Source organism: Hylobates moloch, unplaced genomic scaffold (genome assembly GCF_009828535.3).
Source record: "Hylobates moloch isolate HMO894 unplaced genomic scaffold, HMol_V3 SCAFFOLD_16, whole genome shotgun sequence".
In the NCBI taxonomy this organism is placed as follows: domain Eukaryota; kingdom Metazoa; phylum Chordata; class Mammalia; order Primates; family Hylobatidae; genus Hylobates; species Hylobates moloch.
In genome coordinates, this window is record NW_026652291.1 from 47,363,947 (window position 1) to 47,383,408 (window position 19,462).

Sequence of the window (19,462 nt, forward strand, 5' to 3'; positions counted from 1 at the left end):
TGCCCGCCTCGGCCTCCCAAAGTGCTGGGATTACAGGCATGAGCCACCGCGCCCAGCATAGATTATTTTTAACCTTTTATTTTGGAATAATGATATGACACACAGAGGTAACTTGCCCAAGGTAAATGCAGCTGGTAAACCGCAAGACTAGAGTGTTTACTGAACTGGCTCTAAAGTTTCTATTTTTTGGCTTTATCAAGCAGGTGTGAACTATCCTGTGGTGGTGGTGGAGGTGGGGGTGGTGTGACAGGTTCCAGTCTCTACTGCTCCCTTTCTGCCCTGTCCTTCTTCCATTCACTCTCCCATGCCAGGCAGTGCTGCAGGACACCAGGCATTTCTCCTGCTTTGGTTGAGTATTTGCAATGTGTACCAGGGCTGGTGTGAAGTATATTTTCCCACACACTTTATGTTCTCATTTATTGTTAATTCCCTCTGTGAAGGAAAAGTTTAAAGTATGTCTTTTAGGTTGCATATTTATAGCAACTAACCTCCTAATAACACTTTAAAACAATGAAGTATCTAAAAAGACTGGAGTGTATATAGTGATTAACTATGATATATAACTTTGAACCAATAATATTTTCTACACCATTAGCAAATCAGGACTGCTTTGATCTCACTGTCAACAGAAATCTACTTCTCACCTACTCGATATAAATATAGAGCAAGAAAGGAGCTCCTAGAGTTGAGTTCCTCAGCTGTTCTATGTTTTGTAGATTAAAATAGGGAGATGATCAAAGTATGATTTCATGAATCACATGATTTATTGCCATAGATATATTTTTCTTTTTCATAATGCTGAAAGAGAGGGAGAATAACAAGAACAAATCTCACAGGGAATATATTAATACTCAATAGACAGAGTGCATTAGCCAAAGAATCATTGAGTTCCAATTTCATTTAGACTCCATTATTAAAGTCTATTTACTCAGTTAGGATGGAAGCAGGCCTCTGTGGATGTAGAGTCCAATCACAGTTTGAGGCATACAATGGAATACTATTCAGCCATAAAAAGGAATGAAGTTCTAATACATGCTACAACATGGGTAAACTTTGAAAAACATTATGCTATGTGAAATAAGCTAGACACAAAAGGACAAAAGCTTTCTTGTAGAAAGCTACAAGAAGTTCTTGGCAAAGATGGTTTGACCAACACAGCAGAGATCCTCAAAGACATGCAATGATGGGCAAGGTCCCTCCAGGCTAGCAAGTGGTGCTGGTGTTGGCTGGAGATGCTTTGGAGAATGGCTTGAAGGCTGACAGAGAGTAGCCCTGCTGCAGCCTAAGCTCTCAATCCGTCTGTCAAAATCTTGGGTTTGTATATGTTTTGGAGTCCAGTAGTTGGAGGCCAATAACTCATTTATATGGTCTGATAAAGTGTGACATAGCATTCTCACAGGGAGGAGGATTAGACTCCATGTTATTCCCACAGAAAAACATGTAACTCCTACAACAAACTATGTAAGTATTTGGAATCATTGCAAAGTTACACAACATCCTATTTAGTGGGGGTACTATCCCAGAGGGCAACTGGCTTGTCGCTAAAATGCCCATAGTATAGCTGAACTTTTTGAATTTTTCTCTAGGGTAGGAGAAAAATCCTGTAGGATTCTAATGATCCTGTTGACTCTTCATACTTGTCTGGCCCTATACAAATTTTTCCTGGATTGCTTTATGGAGAAGGCAAAATGGGATTTCCATCCCAGCAGAGTTTAAAGGACAATCATGTGTAACTATTGCAAGGAAGCAAATTTCAGCCCACATATAATTTAATCAATTTCTATTATTAAAACAAAAATTACTTGAATCACCCAAGCACTAAACTTTGGACTAATTTTTAAATTCTTTTTATCTCCCAAGTTCAGTCATTCACCATATTCAACTGTCCCTCTCCTCTCCCACTCGCTTGCTCAAAAATTTTCCTAAATCTTCCTCTTCTTGCCTTATAATTAAGGCAAAATGCCTTGGCTTAACATTCAAGGCAGCCACAATCTGGTCTCCGCTTAACCTCTCCCGCCTTATTTCCCATAGCTCCCTTATACAAATTATGCTACCATGACATACATGCCCCTACTCCTGTGCCTAGTTCATTCCATTCCCCCAGCCTGAACACCCTACCCTTGTAAGTCTGAGTCCAACTTTTCCCTTCATGCTAGCTCAAGCCCCACTTTCTCTGTGAAAATTGTCCTGATTGCTTTAGCACACAGTTTTCTCTGCTTTCTCTCCTGCTCTTTTCTTGCCATAATTGATGCATGCGCCCTACTTAGCACAGTGATCCTGACACCTTGTAAGTGTTCAGCAGAGTGGGTAAGAAGATCAACTCTGGAGCCAGACTGCTCGACTTGGTATTCCAGCTCTGTTGCTTGCTTGCTGTGTGCCATTAGACAACTTAGTTAACTTCTGTGAACCTCAATTTCCTCGTCTATGAAATAGGAATAGTAACTACACCTTGCAGGGTTTTAAAAAAATATATATATACAATCTATAAATATATAAAAATGTAATATATATCATATATGTATATATACATATACACTGTATAGATGCATATATTTTGTATATGTATATGTTTGTACACATGAAGTTACTTACACTTTTACACAGATGTTCTATGTTCTTCACCTAATGTTTGCTATTGGACAGTAGGTATTGGTTACTTATGCCACTCATCCCAACCAACTCAGAAAAAGTTCAGGTTAACGCACAAGGATAATTATGGAGGAATACATCCCTGAGAAACACACCATCTTGCAAATGTAAGTTGTGGGATAGCACAGATGAAGAAAAGTCCAGAAGGACAGAAAAGTTCAGAAGGTCAGCTCTGGACTGGAGGTGGAGAATGGGTGGAGGGGGTCAGCAATCCTCCTGGAGAAAAGGGATTTTCAAATCCTTCGAGAGGAGAGATGAAAGGATTTGGCCAACTGATTTGGGCCCCATTTCATTTCCCTTCGGAAAGGGAGTGCCTGCTGCTGGCTTGGTGGGGGTGGGGGGTGATTCTAGACTGCTGGGAAAACTAGTGCAGAGCTCAGTGCATAGGAAGCAGGGCTGACTGGCTGCTCATGATTGGCTTGAGGCTCAAAGAAGCAAAGAAGAGACTACATTTTTGCTTTGGGTTGCCCAGTCCTGCTCACCAGTCTTGGAAAAGAGACAAAATTTCCATCTGGTACTGCAGACTGTGAACTTGAGTGGTGTACTCCTTGGGCAGAATCACTCAGGGTGCTGTGCTGTGCAGGTGGTGGGTGGTGGTTAGTGGTGCTAGTGGGGTGTGTGTGTGTGTGTGAGAGAGAGAGAGAGAGAGAGAGATGGGATTGATGGGGGGACATTATATGACAAACTGTGAGTATGTAGGGGGCATTTAGGCGGGGGGATGGTACAAGCTGAGAGGAATGTAGGCCAGAGGCATCCATGCTGGAGTGGATGATACAGGCTGGGAAATGATTCAAGCTGGGGAGATGTATCCTGGGGGAATTCAGGCTGGGGTGATACAGGCTGTGGGATATAGATTGCGGGGATGCAGACTGGGGTGCACGGGTTGCAGAAGGTGTTGTATTAAGTTTCTATGTTATATAACAAATTTTTACACACTTAGTGTCTTAAAACACACCATTTATTAGTTCACAGTGCTGTAGGTCAGAAGTCCAGCACGATGTGGCTGAGTTCTCCACTCAGTGTATCCCAAGGGGAGAATGAAAGTGTCAGCTGGGCTGTGCTCCTTTCTAGGGCTCAGGAACCTCTTAAACTCACAGGATTGTTGGAAGAATTCAGTTCCTGTGGTTGTAGGAGTGAAGCATCTTGCTGGCTTTTGGCCACAGCATTCCTAACCACTAGAGGGCGCCGGCAGTTCCTTGTGTGGTTCCCTTCCCAGGTCCTCTCATGCTTTGAATCTCTGACTTCTCTGTTTACAACCTCTACATCCAGATTGAAAGGGTCCATTGATTATGTCATCCCTACTAGATAATCTCCCTGTTTTTATTTTTGAGACAGGATTTTGCTCTGTAGCCCAGGCTGGAGTGCAATGGTGTGATTGGGGCTCACTGCATCCTGGAACTCCTGGGCTCAGGTGATCCTCCCACGTCTGCCTCCATAGTAGCTGGGACTACAGGCACGCACCACCAGGCCTAGCCCTCTCCATATCTTAAAATCAACTGATTTGGGACCTTAATTACAGCTGCAACTTCACAGCTGCACTAGATTCATGTTTGACTAAATTACTGGGAAAGGAGTCATGTTTGACCGAATTACTGACTCATGTTTGACTGAATGACTGGGAAAAGAGTAATTACTGAATTACTCTGATGTGAATTATGCATACCAGAGGCTAGGAGTCTTTGAGACCATCTTAGAATCCTGCCTTTCAAGAGGAGATACAGGCTGGGGGACTGGGGAGTGATAAAGGATACAGTCTGGTGGGGGAATAGGTTGGGGAGGATACAGGAAGGTGGATAAAAGCCGAGATGGATACAGGTTAGGAAGTGGTACAAATTCAGAGAGGATACAAGCTGGGGCGTGATGCAGGCTGAAGAGAGGATAAAAGTCAAGGGAGGATACAGGCTAGGGAGAATACAGACTGTGGGAAGGTCTGAGGGGCTGAGGAGTGATACACACTAAAAACAATACAGGCTGGAGTGGGATGCTGAAGGAGGCACTGTGGGCAGCTGGGTGCCTGACACGTGGCTAGTTGAATCTGAGTGCTAAGACAGAACTGCGTGCCCAGGTGTGATGGGGGCATTCCACCCAGACTCGGTAATCAGGGAGAGTTTCCTGAACAGGATGGCTAAGGTGAGTTTGAAACCATGTGTAAGTATCCTTAGCCAGACAAAGAAAACACAAATGTTCAATTCAGGTGAGAGAACATGAGCCCATCCCAGGCACAGAGGTGTCAATGTAGATTACAATGCTTAGTTGGGAAGCTAAATCTTTGTCACCAAGGTTGGAGTGCAGTGGCATCATCTCAGCTCACTACAACCTCTGCCTCCTGGGTTCAAGTGACTCTCCTGCCTCAGCCTCCTGAGTAGCTGGGACGACAGGGGTGCACCACCATGTCTGGCTAATTTTTGTAGTTTTTATTAGAGACGGGGTTTCACCATGTTGGCCAGGCTGGTCTCCAACTCCTGACCTCAGGTGATCCACCTGCCTTGTTCTCCCAAAGCACTGGGATTACAGTGTGAGCCACCGTGCCTGGCCGGGAAGCTAAATCTTTGGTTAAACTCTTAAATGTTTCTCTCCCCTTGAAACAGGAAAGTGCCACTGAATAGGAGAGGAAGAGTCCTGGATTATGCATCCAGAGATTTGGGTTCCTGTGTATGCTTTGCCCTGACATTGGTCAATCTCTTGCAGGTTTAGTGTCTCATTTGATAAATAAGGAAATTGGAGCAGATGAGAAGCACACCTCCATAATTATTATGTGCTTTGAGATCCTTAAATGAGATAAATCTATTAAATATCTGTAATAGGCCAGACATTATTATAATTCCAACTTATTTTCAGCTATGTAAGTCATGTAATTGGTTCTAGTTAAGTGCAGTTTCATAAAATGCTAGATCATTTAAATAATAGTATAATCTCAATAAATTTAAAAACATTTTCTGCCTATGTAAGAATGTTTCTTCTTGGGGAAAAATTTAGTGTTAATGGGAACCTGGTGGATGGACATAGTGCAAATTACTTAGTTAAATTTGACAGTTTTATTGGTGAAACTTGGTGAAATTCCAAGAAAATACCACAGAATTATGCCAAAATTACCATTCTAAAATCTATTCCCAGAAAATTGTTCTTTCCACAATAACCTGAAGTTTAAATATAGGGATACTGATAGGTCCATTTTTATTCCCAGAAAGTTCCTCAAGAAATAAAATCCATTAGCCATCAACTCAGGAAATACCTGCTTCTATAGCTGAAAATCAATACTTCATTACCTGGGTCTGCACTTGTTTCACATAATAGTATTCATTGAATATGTAATGGGTGTTAAAGACACTGTGTTTAGTACATTACACCTTATCTCATTTAATTCTCCCAATAATCCTAGGATATCAAAACTATTATTATCCTATTTTGAAGCTAAATGCATACGCCTGGTTCCTATGCAATACTTTTGCTTAGATTGTTTGAACACTTATTTGCTCTTTTATCCCAGGAAAGACCAAGAACCTCCAGGTGGCCTCTACAGCAGTTCAAGTCATGTTATTAAGAAATGGCTCAAAAGCATAGCCAGATTCTACTACTAAGGAGAGCTGCAATGTAAAAAAGGTGCCGCTTGTGGATTTTCTGGTCTGAAAATATGCTCCTTTTGGGAGAGTGATTTTCCTGTGCTCCCCCTCTAAATATGTAACTGTTTTGCTTCAACCAGGGAAGCTATTCAAAATACTCAGCATGGCAAAAGCACTAGCCAATCAGAGAGACCTTCAACTGTGCCAGGCTGTATTGGTCTGTTAGGGCTGCCTAACAAAGTACCACGAACCAAGTGCCTTAAACAACAGAAATTAATATTCTCATAGTTGTGGAGTCTAGAAGCCCAAGATCAAGGTGTCAACAGGGTTGGTTTCATCCGAGGCCTCTCTTTGTGGCTTGTAGATGGCCACTTTCTCTCTATGACTTCACATGGTCTTCCATGTCTGTCTGTGTCCTTTTTATAAGGACACAAGGCATATGGGGTTGAATTTTCAATTAATTACCTCTTTAAAAACCCTCTCGGCTGGGCTCGGTGGCTTACGCCTGTGATTCCAGCACTTTGGGAGGCCAAGGTAGGAGCATCACTTGAGCTCAGAAGTTCGAGACCAGTGGGCAACATAGCAAGACTGTCTCTACAAAAAAAAAAAATTAGCCAGGCATGGTGGTCCATGCCCGTAGTCCCAGGTACTCAGGAGGCTAGGCAGGAGAATCCCTTGAGCCCAGGAATTTGAGGTTACAGTGAGCTATGATGGCACCACTGCACTCCAGTCTGGGCAACAGAGCAAGATCCTGTCTCTAAAAATAAAAATAAAAATTTAAAAAAGACTCTTTCCAAATACAGTCACATTCTGAGGTACTGGGAGTTAGGGCTTCAGCATGTGAATTTTGGGGGACTGCAACTCAGTCCATAACACAGGCGTTACTCCCATTTACTTCAGGATGGTGGGGAGGAGGTGGAGGAGTTGAGGCTGGGAAGGGGATGACATTGGGCAGACTTGGAGCAACAGCCTGGGATAATGGATAATTTCTTCCATGTATTTATCATCTGCTTTAGATGTCCTTGATATCTGCCACATTTCTTATACCCAGGTAGAAGGAGAGGGAGAGGAAGTAAGATCAATTGCTTATGTTTGTGCCTTGGGCAAAAGAATGGGCCTGTAAAACTGCTTATGAATGAATAATGCATTGCACCACGTGAAATTTTGTTATATTCCTCAAGGCTGCCTCAAACACAGCAGCATACTGGAATTAAAGGCTCTGAAATTGAAAAGGATTGGGCCAAAGTGCTCAGGTTCATGTCTTTGAAACAAGGAACAATGTATATACTGGAGAAGACATTAGATTTTAAAAGCAGCAGTATGAAATCTAGAAAGTAGAAGTATGAGAAGAGAAAATCGGAGGAATAGAATTTAAAGGAGAAATGGAGAGTAACAAGGAAAAAAAATCGTTTGTTTTTTTTTTTTTTGATGAACATAGCAGAGTAAGATCTGACTGAGAAGTGCCCATCAATTTAAGATTGATTGCTAGGAACAATGCCATAAAATGAACATTAGCTGGCAATGGCAAGTGCCTTAAAATGCCTTTTGCAAAGAGAGAAACAGAAGGAAAACAAAACATGTCGCTATGCCTGAATACCACTTATAGAAGGCTCCTAAAAGCAAAAAGAGAAGAGAAAAGAAAGAACATCACATGACCCTCCATTTATCTTTACTGGGAATCTTTTGGAGAAAAGTTCATTTATTCTTTTGTGGTGATGCCTCACACTTTAGACCAGTCCAAAAGTAAATAATTTTCTCTGTATGAGACATGCTTTCAATCACCCTGATTCTGAAGGAAGTCTTTCCACCCCTTTGGCTATTTTTGTAAACAAGTTATGGAGGAATTGCTTTGGACTGATTCTGCAAAGCGAATCTTTTATACCTACTTTATATTGTAGGTCTTGAGGAAAACAAAACAAAACAAAACAAAACAAAACAAAACAAAACATATTGCTGTGGCTACTTCAAAGGACTTAGGCCTGCATGAAATCTAGTTCTGGATTCATCTTGAAGCAGGTTTCTGTTTTTGTTTTAAATCTTACACTCAGGGTATTTCTTGTTCATGCACAACTCCTCTTTGTTTTTTGTTTTTTTGTTTTGTTTTTTGAAACAAGGTCTCACTCTATTGCCCAGGCTGGAGTGCAGTGGCATGATCACGACTGACTGAAGTCTCAATCTCCCAGGCTGTCTCTACAAAAAAATCAAAGAATTAGCCAGGTGTGGTGGCTAGGTCATGTTGCTTAGGCTGGGCTCAAACTCCTGGGCTCAAGTGATCCGCCCATTTTGGCCTTTCAAAATGCTGGGATTACAGGTGTGAGCCACTGCGTCAGGCCTGCAACTCTTCTTTAAATTAATGTGAACTTCACCAATAAAAAGGATCACAGACTTGTGGTTAGAAAGGGACTTGAAACGTCAATTGGCTCAGTTTTCTGGCTTCAGACAGGACACATGCACACATGGACTAACCCCTTCTCAAAGGATGTAAAAAATAATTAAATCTTAAGTCTCAGAGGCACTTACATTGGAATGTATCTTCCCAATTTGAATGAGATTGATGTATTTCATTCTGAAGCTAGCCAATTTCCTTTGCATGTGAGTAGTATTCAGTTTCACGCTTCATAATTATAAAATGTTGAGCATTGTAGTGTTACATATTTATTTAGGCATAAGCTATGCCATGACTGGTCAACAAATACTTTTTGAACAGCTGCTATGTCAAGGCACTTCTGTAGGTGTTGTGGGAAATGTGAGATTATTTAAAACACACTGTCTTAATTCAAAGAGCTTATAGTTTTCTTGGGGGAAAGACAGTTACACACACATGCACTAACTATATTAAGAATTGGCTTTCCATGTAGACTTTATCAAATAGATCTACTTTGTGGTAGTATCATGGAGAAAGATGATGAAAATCCATACTCCCTTTAGATCATGAAAGCAGCCTATAAATTTTACATTGTGTGTTATTGGTAATGTTTTTAAGTATATACCTTTTCCTCTCAACTAAATTTAAGATTCCCAAGGAATGTTGAGTTCAATTATTGATCTTTGCATACTCCACATACCTCCCACAAAACAAAAACATTTGTTGGTGATTAACCATGGAGCTAAGCTCAATGCCAAAATACACACATAACCCACATTACATGATGCAGTGCCCGTGGCTTAATGACTGTGAAACACAAACTCATCTAGGGCTGTTTGGCCAGCAAAATTAACCAAAATTTATAGGAATAAAAAATTTAGCAGGAGGTTGAGTGTTACACTGAAGGAAAGTCTTTTTTTTTTTTTCACTGACATCCATACCCTATTTACACCTTGGTCAACCAGTATTCAAATTGTTGGTATTATTCTTTTTTTTTTTTTTTTTTGAGACAGAGTCTGGCTCTGTCGCCCAGGCTGGAGTGCAGTGGCGCAATCTCGACTCACTGCAAGCTCCGCCTCCCGGGTTCACGCCATTCTCCTGCCTCAGCCTCTCCGAGTAGCTGGGACTACAGGCGCCCGCCACCACGCCCGGCTAATTTTTTGTATTTTTAGTAGAGACGGGGTTTCATCGTGGTCTCGATCTCCTGACCTCGTGATCCGCCCGCCTTGGCCTCCCAAAGTGCTGGGATTACAAGCGTGAGCCACCGCGCCCGGCCAATCGTTGGTATTATTCTGATTATGAGCTACATTGTAATGGAGAAACTCTCCATTGATAGTATCCTGTCCTTTGCTTTTGCTGTCAATGTGCTCTTTGAATGTACTCTTGTGTGTCCTGAACTTGATGTTAATAACTGAATCATATTCTTTAAAAGTGACATAAACAACATTTGTTGGAAGGTGGATAATAAATAATAATACAGTTGTTCTCAGTAAATATATGTGGTAGCTTTTCCACATCTACAACTATCTCCATAATGTCCTTATTGAGTGAACTAATGGTGTTTCATCAGAAACCCACAACCCAGTCAGACTTAAATTCATCCTGGTTTTAGGAGCCTACACAAAAGAGAATATATAATCTCTCTTGCTAATCTATTCCAGCGTCTAAGAACTTTCTGTGACAAGAGTGCTTCCTTGAGCCTGAACTTTGCTTCTCCTGGTAAATTAATTTTCTTTAATTCTACCCTTAATAGAGACAGAGAAGAGTAAATAATCTTTCTTTGCAACATAGGCAGTAGTTATGTATACCATTATGTCAGGAATAAATATCTCAAACCCATTGTTTAAGATAAGGAGCCTATGAGAGTCATTGATTTATTTACCATTGAACATTAAAAAATACAAAGATGGAGATAAGACTCTTTTGTCTGACAAAGTAAAAGGCAATTGATACCTTTTTTAGAGTTATGGATGCCATTTTGAATACACAATAGTTACTCCTGATGGCCAATTCATTTAGAATTAAAGGATATATTCCACAGAAGACATTAGACCTTTGATGTTCGAATTTCTTGAAAGGGATTTTTATAGACTGTCTCACAAGGACATATTCATGGCAGTAAAGGAAAGGACAAGATTTATTTTTTGTAAATGTTTTCAGCCTCTTTATCTAAAAAAGCTTTTTAAAAATGTCTGTATTGTTTTTGTAATTTTGTTTCTTTCTGTACCTGCGTTAGTGGTCCGTTCCTCTCTTATCTTGCTTTTTCAAGGCAACAGACAAAATTCCATTTCTTAGAACTGAATGGAAAGTTCAGGGTCTAAATAAATCCAACACTTAATAAGAGAATATTGAAAAGAATAGATTTTTAAAGAAGCAAATGTAAGGCATACAATATTCTGCTTCTATAATTGTAATAACTTTCTTGGGGAGAGCAGAGAAGCAAGAGGATTCACCTGAGTGTTAGGTAATAAAGACAGGTAAATGTAGTGGACTTGTGTATTTGCAGTTAAAAGCAACTACAGGCCAAGCGCAGTGGCTCATGCCTGTAATCCCAGCACTTTCAGAGGCCAAGGTGCATGGATCACTGGGGGTCAGGAGTTTGAGACGAGCTTGGCCAAGCGAAACCCCGCCTCTACTGAAAATACAAAAATTGGCTGGGCATGGTGGCACGCACCTGTAATCCCAGCTACACGGAGGCTGAGGCAGGAGAATGGCTTGAACCCGGGAGGCGGAAGTTGCAGTGAGCCGAGATCACGCCACTGCACTCCAGCCTGGGCGACAGAGGGAGACTTTCAAAAAAAAGCAACTACAATGTATAAAAGTCTGTTCCAAAGCCTTGTTTAAGGAAAATTGTTTTATTATGGGATTTATTCTTCCTACTTGTCTTCACAAAAAATTGCATACCAATGACATAATTTAGTAGGAGGTAAAAATCTAAGCCCACTGGCACTGCAGTAGTTCAAGATCGGTCATGCCAAGTGTTCAGAGGGTTTTGGATGCAATGAAAACATCTATCAGAATTAATAAAGCTGATTCTGTCTAACATGATTACCATTATCTACATCATCATCACCACAAAAATAAAATATTTATTGAATACCAAGAGTGAGTGGAGTATACTTAGCAATATTATTTTACACTAAAGTCCACTCCTGGGAATTAGAATTTCAACTTAAAAAATTAAAAGCAATCAGTCAGGCATGATAGTGCATGTCTGTAGTCCCAGCTGCTCAGCAGGCTGAGGCACAAGAATCGCTTGAATCCGGGAGGTGGTTGCAGTGAGCTGAGATTGGGCCACTGCACTCCAGCCTGGGCAACAGAGCGAGACTCTGTCGCAAAACTAAAAACAAACAGAAAAAATTAAAAGCAACAAGAAAGTCCCCAGTGGAGAATTAGAGTCAGGGAGCAGTTGGGCAGAGAACTGTGGGAGATGCTGAAATGCTCATGTTCATAAACTTTTAGGAAGGCCAAAAGGAAAAGACCATTTATTGCAGGGAGGACTTAAATATCCAACTTACAAATGACTCCTGTTCTACATAGCAGCTCCTGTTCTTCATCTTCCATGGCAGGACCTCCTTGTTGTGTATTTGGGGAGCCAATAAGAGCTATAAAATCCAAGGAAGGAATTTTATAAAAAGGGAGGAAAAATCACTGAAAAACAGGAATGGTTGTGAGGAGATCTCAGGTAAACTCAACCTTCCAAGAAGAATTTTTTCTCATGTGGCTCTTCCATTTCTTTCTATTCAATGGTCTCAAATCCCTGTGGCAGTAAAATTTCAAATGAAAACAAGACAAAACAAACTGCAACAAAAAACGCCCTCAGCAAATGGTGATGCGGAGTCTGGGGAGGACCTGCCAGCTGGTCTGCAAAAACCCTTATGAGGTGGCACTTACCTCGGTAAAGTCAGCTCTGCTCAAGGCCTTGATCTTTGCAAGACCAGAAACCCAATTTTTGTGGGCGTGAATAGATGTGTTAGGAACAGACTCAAACAATTCACTCACATAATACAGAATAACAATTTTATAGAGGTCAAGCAGACAGAAATGTTCGTTTCAGCAGAGCCCCATGTGCCATATACATGGGACTTCGTACGTGGGAATCAAACTAACAGTTAGTTACCATACTGAGAAGCATTTCTTCCCGAGTGACAGCTTCTCTAAGGACACCATAATGCTTACATCTGCATTGCCAAGGCTCTTCCCTCTGTGTGGTATTTGAATGGGTATTGTTCACTTCTGGCTCTTGGTGGTTGGTTATCCTGTTCTTTGCTACACTTGACCAGTTCCTCTCTGACACAAAGACTTTTTACTAACCAGGACCAACTAATTGCCTAAAACTGAGAGGGCTACTAGATAAAATGCAGGGAGCCTAGTTAAACTGGAATTTCAGATAAATCACAAATAATGTTTCGGTACTGTCTGTTCCATTCTTTTAATATTTGGGACACACTTTTGCTAAAAATTGTTTGTGGTTTATCTGAAATTCAGATTTAACTGGGAATCTTCTATTTTTATTTGCTAAATCTGGCAACCTTAAAACTGCCTTCCTAAGTTTCCTTGCCTATTACCTTGATTGGAGTTTTTTGTTTTTTTTTGTTTTGAGATGGAGTTTTGCTCTTGGCCCAGGCTGGAGTGCAATGGCACTATCTCAGCTCACCGCAAACTCTGCCTCCCAGGTTCAAGTGATTCTCCTGCTTCAGCCTCCTGAATAGCTGGGATTACAGGCATGCGCCACCATACCCGGCTAATTTTGTATTTTTAGTAGAGACAGGGTTTCTCCATGTTGATCAGGCTGGTCTCGAACTCCCAACCTCAGGTGATCTGCCCACCTCAGCCTCCCAAAGTTCTGAGATTACAGGCGTGAGCCACTGCGCCCGGTATGATTGGAGTTTTTATTATTCCCAAGCTCTAAACCTCTACCTCCCCCACCCACTGCCCCACAGTTTCTTGCTTTACCTGTAAAAGGTTAATAACATTCACTGTATGTGGATTTACTTATTTGACTTGCAGAGTACAACTTTCCTTAACCCACAATTTGTGTGTGTGTGTGTGTGTGTGTGTGTGTGTGTGTGTTGAGGGAAGAGAAGAGTAAATCTTATGACCACTGCCGTGTATCAACAGAAGCTGTTGAGATAAATTGTATAAACCAGAGTTGTTGAAAGCAGTACAAACCATTTTTGGAAGGATACAGGACTAGTATAAATGAGTTCCAATCAGATCACTTTACTTTTACTGCACAACTGAAATAATTTATATTGAGAAAATGGGAGACAGGAATTTTACTATGAGAGAAGGGTAATTTTGAAGAATGGAAAATTTTGAGTCTAACTCAGGTCTGGAAGTAGAATTCTGTACTTGGAACTTAGATTATCATGTGGCTACTGAGTCTCTAAGAAGAGTAGGATGTTAGAAAGGGATACTGAAAAGGAGGCAGGAAGATGTCAAAGAAACTTTGAATGTCTCAGCCGGGCATGGTGGCTCACGCCTGTAATACCAGCACTTTGGGAGGCCGAGACCATCCTGGCTAACATGGTGAAACCCTGTCTCTACTAAAAATACAAAAAATGAGCCAGGCGTGGTGGCAGGTGCCTGTGGTCCCAGCTACTCGGGAGGCTGAGGCAGGAGAATGGCATGAACCTGGGAGGCGGAGCCTGCAGTGAGCCAAGATCACGCCACTGCACTCCAGCCTGGGCGACAGAGCAAGAATCTGTCTCAAAAAAAAAAAAAAAAGGAAAGAAAAAGAAACTTTGAATGTCTCAAATTTGTGTGTAAATGTGAGGAGAACTGGAATTCCTTCCTCTTGCTGTCTCTCCTCTTCTGCCTGGCCATGTGGTCAGAACACCCAGAATTCAGGTTAGTGTTTTTTTAATACTATTATTTACCTGTATTTGGGTTGAGTAGACTTAATATTGTGGGCTAGCCACTAGCCCCGCCATACTATATAACATTGTTTTTACAAGAAGATGTGGTCTGAGTTTCAAATAACTGACTTAAAAATAAAATGCTGAAATACAATGTGGTCAGGCTGGGTGTGGCTCATCCACCTGGTGGGTACTGAATCCAGGTAGAAGACCTGGCCACAGTGCAATGTATTGCACTGAATACATACAAAATGCAGATCTCAGGCCAGGTGTGGTTGCTGATACCTATAATCCCAGCATTTTGGGAGGTCAAGGCAGGCAGATAACTTGAGTGCAGGAGTTCAATACCAGCCTGGACAACATGGCAAAACCTCGTCTCTACAAAAAATTAAAAAAAAAAAAAAGGTTGGTGTGGTGGTATACGCCTGTGCTCCCAGCTACTCAGGAGGCTGAGGTGGGAGGATTGCTTAAGCCTGGGGAAGTCGAGGCTGCAATGAGCAGTGACTGGGCCACTGAATTCCAGCTTGACTGACATAGAGCATGACCCTGTCTAAAAACAAACAAACAAACTTCATAGATTCAATTCAATCCAATCACATTCTGGAAGTACCTCATGTACCCATAACAGTGTTTCAGTCAACCACAAACTGCATATAAAATGATGGTCCCATAAGATCATGATGGAGCTGAAAAGTTTCTATCACTTAGTGACATGGTAGCCATCGGAATATCCTAGCGCGATGCAACATAATGCATTATTCTCCTTTCTGTGGTGATGCTGGTGTAAACAAACCTACCACACTGCCGGTCATATAAAATTACAGCACATACAATAATGTACAGTATATACTTGATAATAATAAATGTCTATGTTGCTCTGGCTTGTGTATTTACTGCACTATACTTTTTATCATTAGAGTGTACTACTTCTACTTGTATATAAAAATGTTAACTGTAAAACAGCATCAGGCAGATCCTTCAGAAGGTATTGCAGAAGAAGGCCTTGTTATCACAGGAGATGACTGTTCTATGTGTGTTACAGCCCCTGAAGCGGGACAAGATGTGGAGGTGAAAGATGGTAATAATGATCCTGACTCTTTATGGGCCCAGGCTAATGTGTGTGTTTCTGTTTTTTTAACCAAAAAGTTTAAACTTTTTTTTTTTTTTTTGAGACAGAGTCTCGCCCTGTTGCCCAGGCTGGAGTGCAGTGGTATGATCTTGGCTTACTGCAACCTCTGCTTCCCAGGTTCAAGCGATCCTCCTGCCTCAACCCCCCAATAGCTGGGATTACAGGCAAACACCACCATGTCTGGCTAATTTTTGTATTTTTAGTAGAGACAAGGTTTTGCAATGTTGGCCAGGTTGGTCTCGAACTCCTGACCTCAGGTGATCCACCCCCCCCCTTAGCCTACCAAAGTGCTGGTATTACAGGCGTGACCTACTGTGCCTGGCCTTTTAACATTTTGTTTTTTAAACAGAAAAAGGCTTATAGAATAAGGAAATAAAGAAATGCAATATTTTTGAACAGCTGTACAATATGTTTGTGTTTTAAGCTGTGTTATTACAAAAGAGTCAAAAGTTACCCAGCCGTGGTGGGATGTGCCCATAGTCCCAACTACTGGGGAGGCTGAGGCAGGAGGATTGCTTGAGGTTAGGAGATTCAGGCTGCAGTGAACTGTGATTGTACCACTGGACTCCAGCCTGGGTGACAGAGTGAGACCCTGTCTCAAAAAAAAAAGAGTCAAAAGTTAAAAAAAATTAGGTTTATAAAGTAAAAAATTATGTTAAGCTAAGGTTAATTTATTATTGAAGAAAAAATGTTTTTGTCTACAGTACAGCCTAAGTGTACATTATTTACACTACAGTAGTAGTGTAGTATACAGTTATATCCTACATAACTACAGTAGTGTATACTTATGTACAATAGCGTACAGTTATGTCAGTAGTGTACGGTTATGTACATTACAGTAGTGTACAGTTATGTCCTAGGTCTTCATATTCTCACTCATTGACTCACCCAGAGTAACTTCCAGTCCTATAAGTTCCATTTATGGTAAGTGCTCTATATAGATGCACCATTTTTTATCTTTTATACTGTATTTTTACTGTATTGTTTCAATGTTTGGATATAGAAATACCATGTGTTACGACTGCCTACAGTACTGAGTACAGTAACATGCTGTACAGGCTTGTAGCCTAGGAGCAATAGGCTATACCATATAGCCTTGGTACGTAGTAGGCTATGCCATCTAGGTTTATGTAAGTATACTATTATGCTTGCATAACAACAAAATTGCCTAAGGATACATTTCTCAGAATGTATTCCCCTAATTAATCAATGCATGATTATACATAGATAATAATTTCTAAAGGGAGGTGGAATGGGTAACAGTGCATACCCGCTGGGCACCGTGGCTCACGTCTGTAATTCAAACACTTTGGCAGACTGAGGCAGGAGGATCGCTTGAGTCCAGGAGTTTGAAACTAGACAGGGCAAGATAGGGAGACCCCATCTCTACCAATAATAATAATAATAATAATAATAAATTAGCCAGTCGTGGTGCTGCATGACTGTGGTCCCAGCTACTTAGGAGGCTGAGGTGGGGGATGGCTTGAGGTCCTAGGAGGAGGTCGAGGCTGCAGTGAGCCATGATGGCGCCACTGCACACCAGCCTGGACGAGACAGTGAGATCCTGTCTCAAAAACAAACAAACAAACAAACCAGTACATACCTGTGCATTGTGCTAGGTGTGGGGATCAAATGTGAGCCAGCTTTTGCTCTGACTTCAAGGTGTTTATAATTAACTACAAAAGGGGACTAAGATATTACGAAGAAGGGAGTTAATAAGTACAATAGGGGACAAATGTGAAGAGTGCGCTGCAAATGTAAAATGCTGGGTTGGGGAGGTTGCTCCGGAATGGGCCTTTAGATTCCGACACCTCTTTCCACACAATTAGAAGTAACAGAAAAAGAAAACAGTCCTTGAGAGGCTCAAGAATGGAGGACACAAATTCCCGGTGGCCACGCGAGCCGGATGACCTTGGACAAGTTACACAGCCCTTAGCCTTAACCTCCTACCCTGGTAAATGAGAACTACAATATCTACCCTTCTATTGTGCAGATCAAGCAGGTAAAGTAATGGGCAAAACATCTACTCTTGTGCCTGGCAGGAGTAAGGGCTCAATAAACCTTACTTGTGACTAGCACTAGTTTGCAACTTCTCCGAGGGATTGAGAAGGGACATTCTGTGTAGAGTTACTTTAAGGGTCCTACTCAAGGGCACCGCCAAGCCGTCCACAGTTTCCACAAGGAACACTGCAGTCTCAGATTTGCGCTCCTTGCCTGAACCAAAGACTAGCAAAACTGAGGTTTTTCTTGTGTAAACGGTGCCCTGGTCTCTTCTGCGTAGGTAGGGAGGGTGAGCTGCCTCAGAAGCTCCGGCTGTAAAGAGGAGAAGCGGAGCACTGGATCTCGGAGGGGTCCAGGTGCCGGGACTCCAGCAGAAGCCGCCCCCGCGGGAGAGCGGAGGCGGGGAAGTGGGCACCGAGGGGCGTGGGCAACAGCGTCGGCTGTCAGTGTCAGCAGAGCCGGGGCGGGCACACCTACTCACCGCCCAATCCCCGGCCGTAGCCGCGGCCTTATGAATAAGCAACACAGCGAAGCGCCCTCCCCCTAGCGCCCCAGACAGCGGAGGGAGTCGCCGCCGCTGCCGCCGCCGCCGCCGCCGCAGGGCCCGCCGCGGGGATGCCGAGCGCCCGCGCCGCCGCTGCCTCTGTCCTCCGCGCGCTGCTCAGCTGAAGGCGCACAGGTGAGGACGGGCCCGGCTCCGGCCACTTGGGCGGCCGCGGCTGCAGACGTGGCGCCGGGGCAGGGACGGAACCGGAGCCTCAGTGGCGTGGGGTCGCCCCGGGAGCGTAACAGTCTCGGGAGCGTTGCAGCCCTGGGTGCGCCAGGCTTGCGCCCCGAGCCTCCCCCGGAGCGCGGTGCCCAGGTGCGGGGTGCGCGGGGGCAGCTCCGGGCGCGCTGGGCGCGGCGCGCAGGCCTCGGAGGACTCACCGCACTCCTCGCTCCAGCCCAGCCTCCCAGCTCCGCACCAGCAAGCCGGCCTTTGTGCTGGCGGAGCTTGCAAGGCTGGCGGCTTTTGTGTGGGCTTTTCTTTCTCTTTCTCCCTCCGCTCGCAATCCCACAGCAGTGGGAGAGAAGTTCCCGAAAACAACGGTTTACTCCTTTCAAACCGTCGATGGCAGTGTCCCCAGTGCCACTCAGAGCCCAACAATCGAGGAGCGAATCGTTGCTGCGATCACCACCGAAATATGTCCTGCCACTTTGCAGAAAACAAACAGTTGTGTGTTTAGCGCAGAGATGTCGAGCCTCCTTGCTCAGCGCCTGACTCGTCCCCCAGGACGCGGCTGGAGGACGCTCCTTGGAAAGGTCACTTAATTAGAAAGAGGGTCTGCGGGTTAGACCTGGGGGAGGCAAGGCTCTGCTTGAGACTCCGGAATAGTTGGGAGGTGCTGCCGGAGGTGCCCAAATGTCTCATGTGCCTCGTGGTCACTGACAGAATCTGACTTGTGTAGATTCCAAACATGTAGAACCTTGGCTGGCGAGGAGGCAAGCAGGAGCGAACAAAACAGGACCCTTAAGAGTTTGGGTTCTCAAAGATGAGAAATCCTTGTCTTTCCCAGATGATCCCGAGGATCCGCCTAGCACTTGGCATCCAATTTCAGTGCAGAACTGATGTGGAAGAGAGGAGAGATGGCTGCTTTAAAGTGTCTGCCTTCTTTCTTTGGAAGTTTTAGTTTGAAACTTGAGAGGGAGTGGGGAGTGGTTCACAAAACCATCCCTAGAGTTCTGAAATATCTCTTCTCCAAAGGGCAAAAATTCTTGAGTGGTCAGAATTCACATGCCTGCTCTTTTTTTGGTATATTTCCTTGATCACAAGTGATGCTGTTGGGCTCCAAGGAGTCTCCTTTTAGCCAAGCATCTACAGTCATTGACTGACTTTGGCACACATGCCAGTAGAACC

General features: G+C 43.1%; 1 protein-coding gene across 1 annotated transcript in view; it reads left to right on the forward strand.

Annotated features, from left to right (window-relative positions):
- The first annotated feature begins 18,107 nt into the window (after positions 1–18,107).
- Positions 18,108–19,462, forward strand: part of ARMH4 (armadillo like helical domain containing 4) — a 45,227-nt gene continuing 43,872 nt past the window's right edge. Inside the window, exon 1 of the mRNA XM_032179556.2 lies at positions 18,108–18,244. The gene's annotated coding sequence lies outside the window, so the exon portion shown is untranslated. The remainder of the gene's footprint in view (positions 18,245–19,462) is intronic.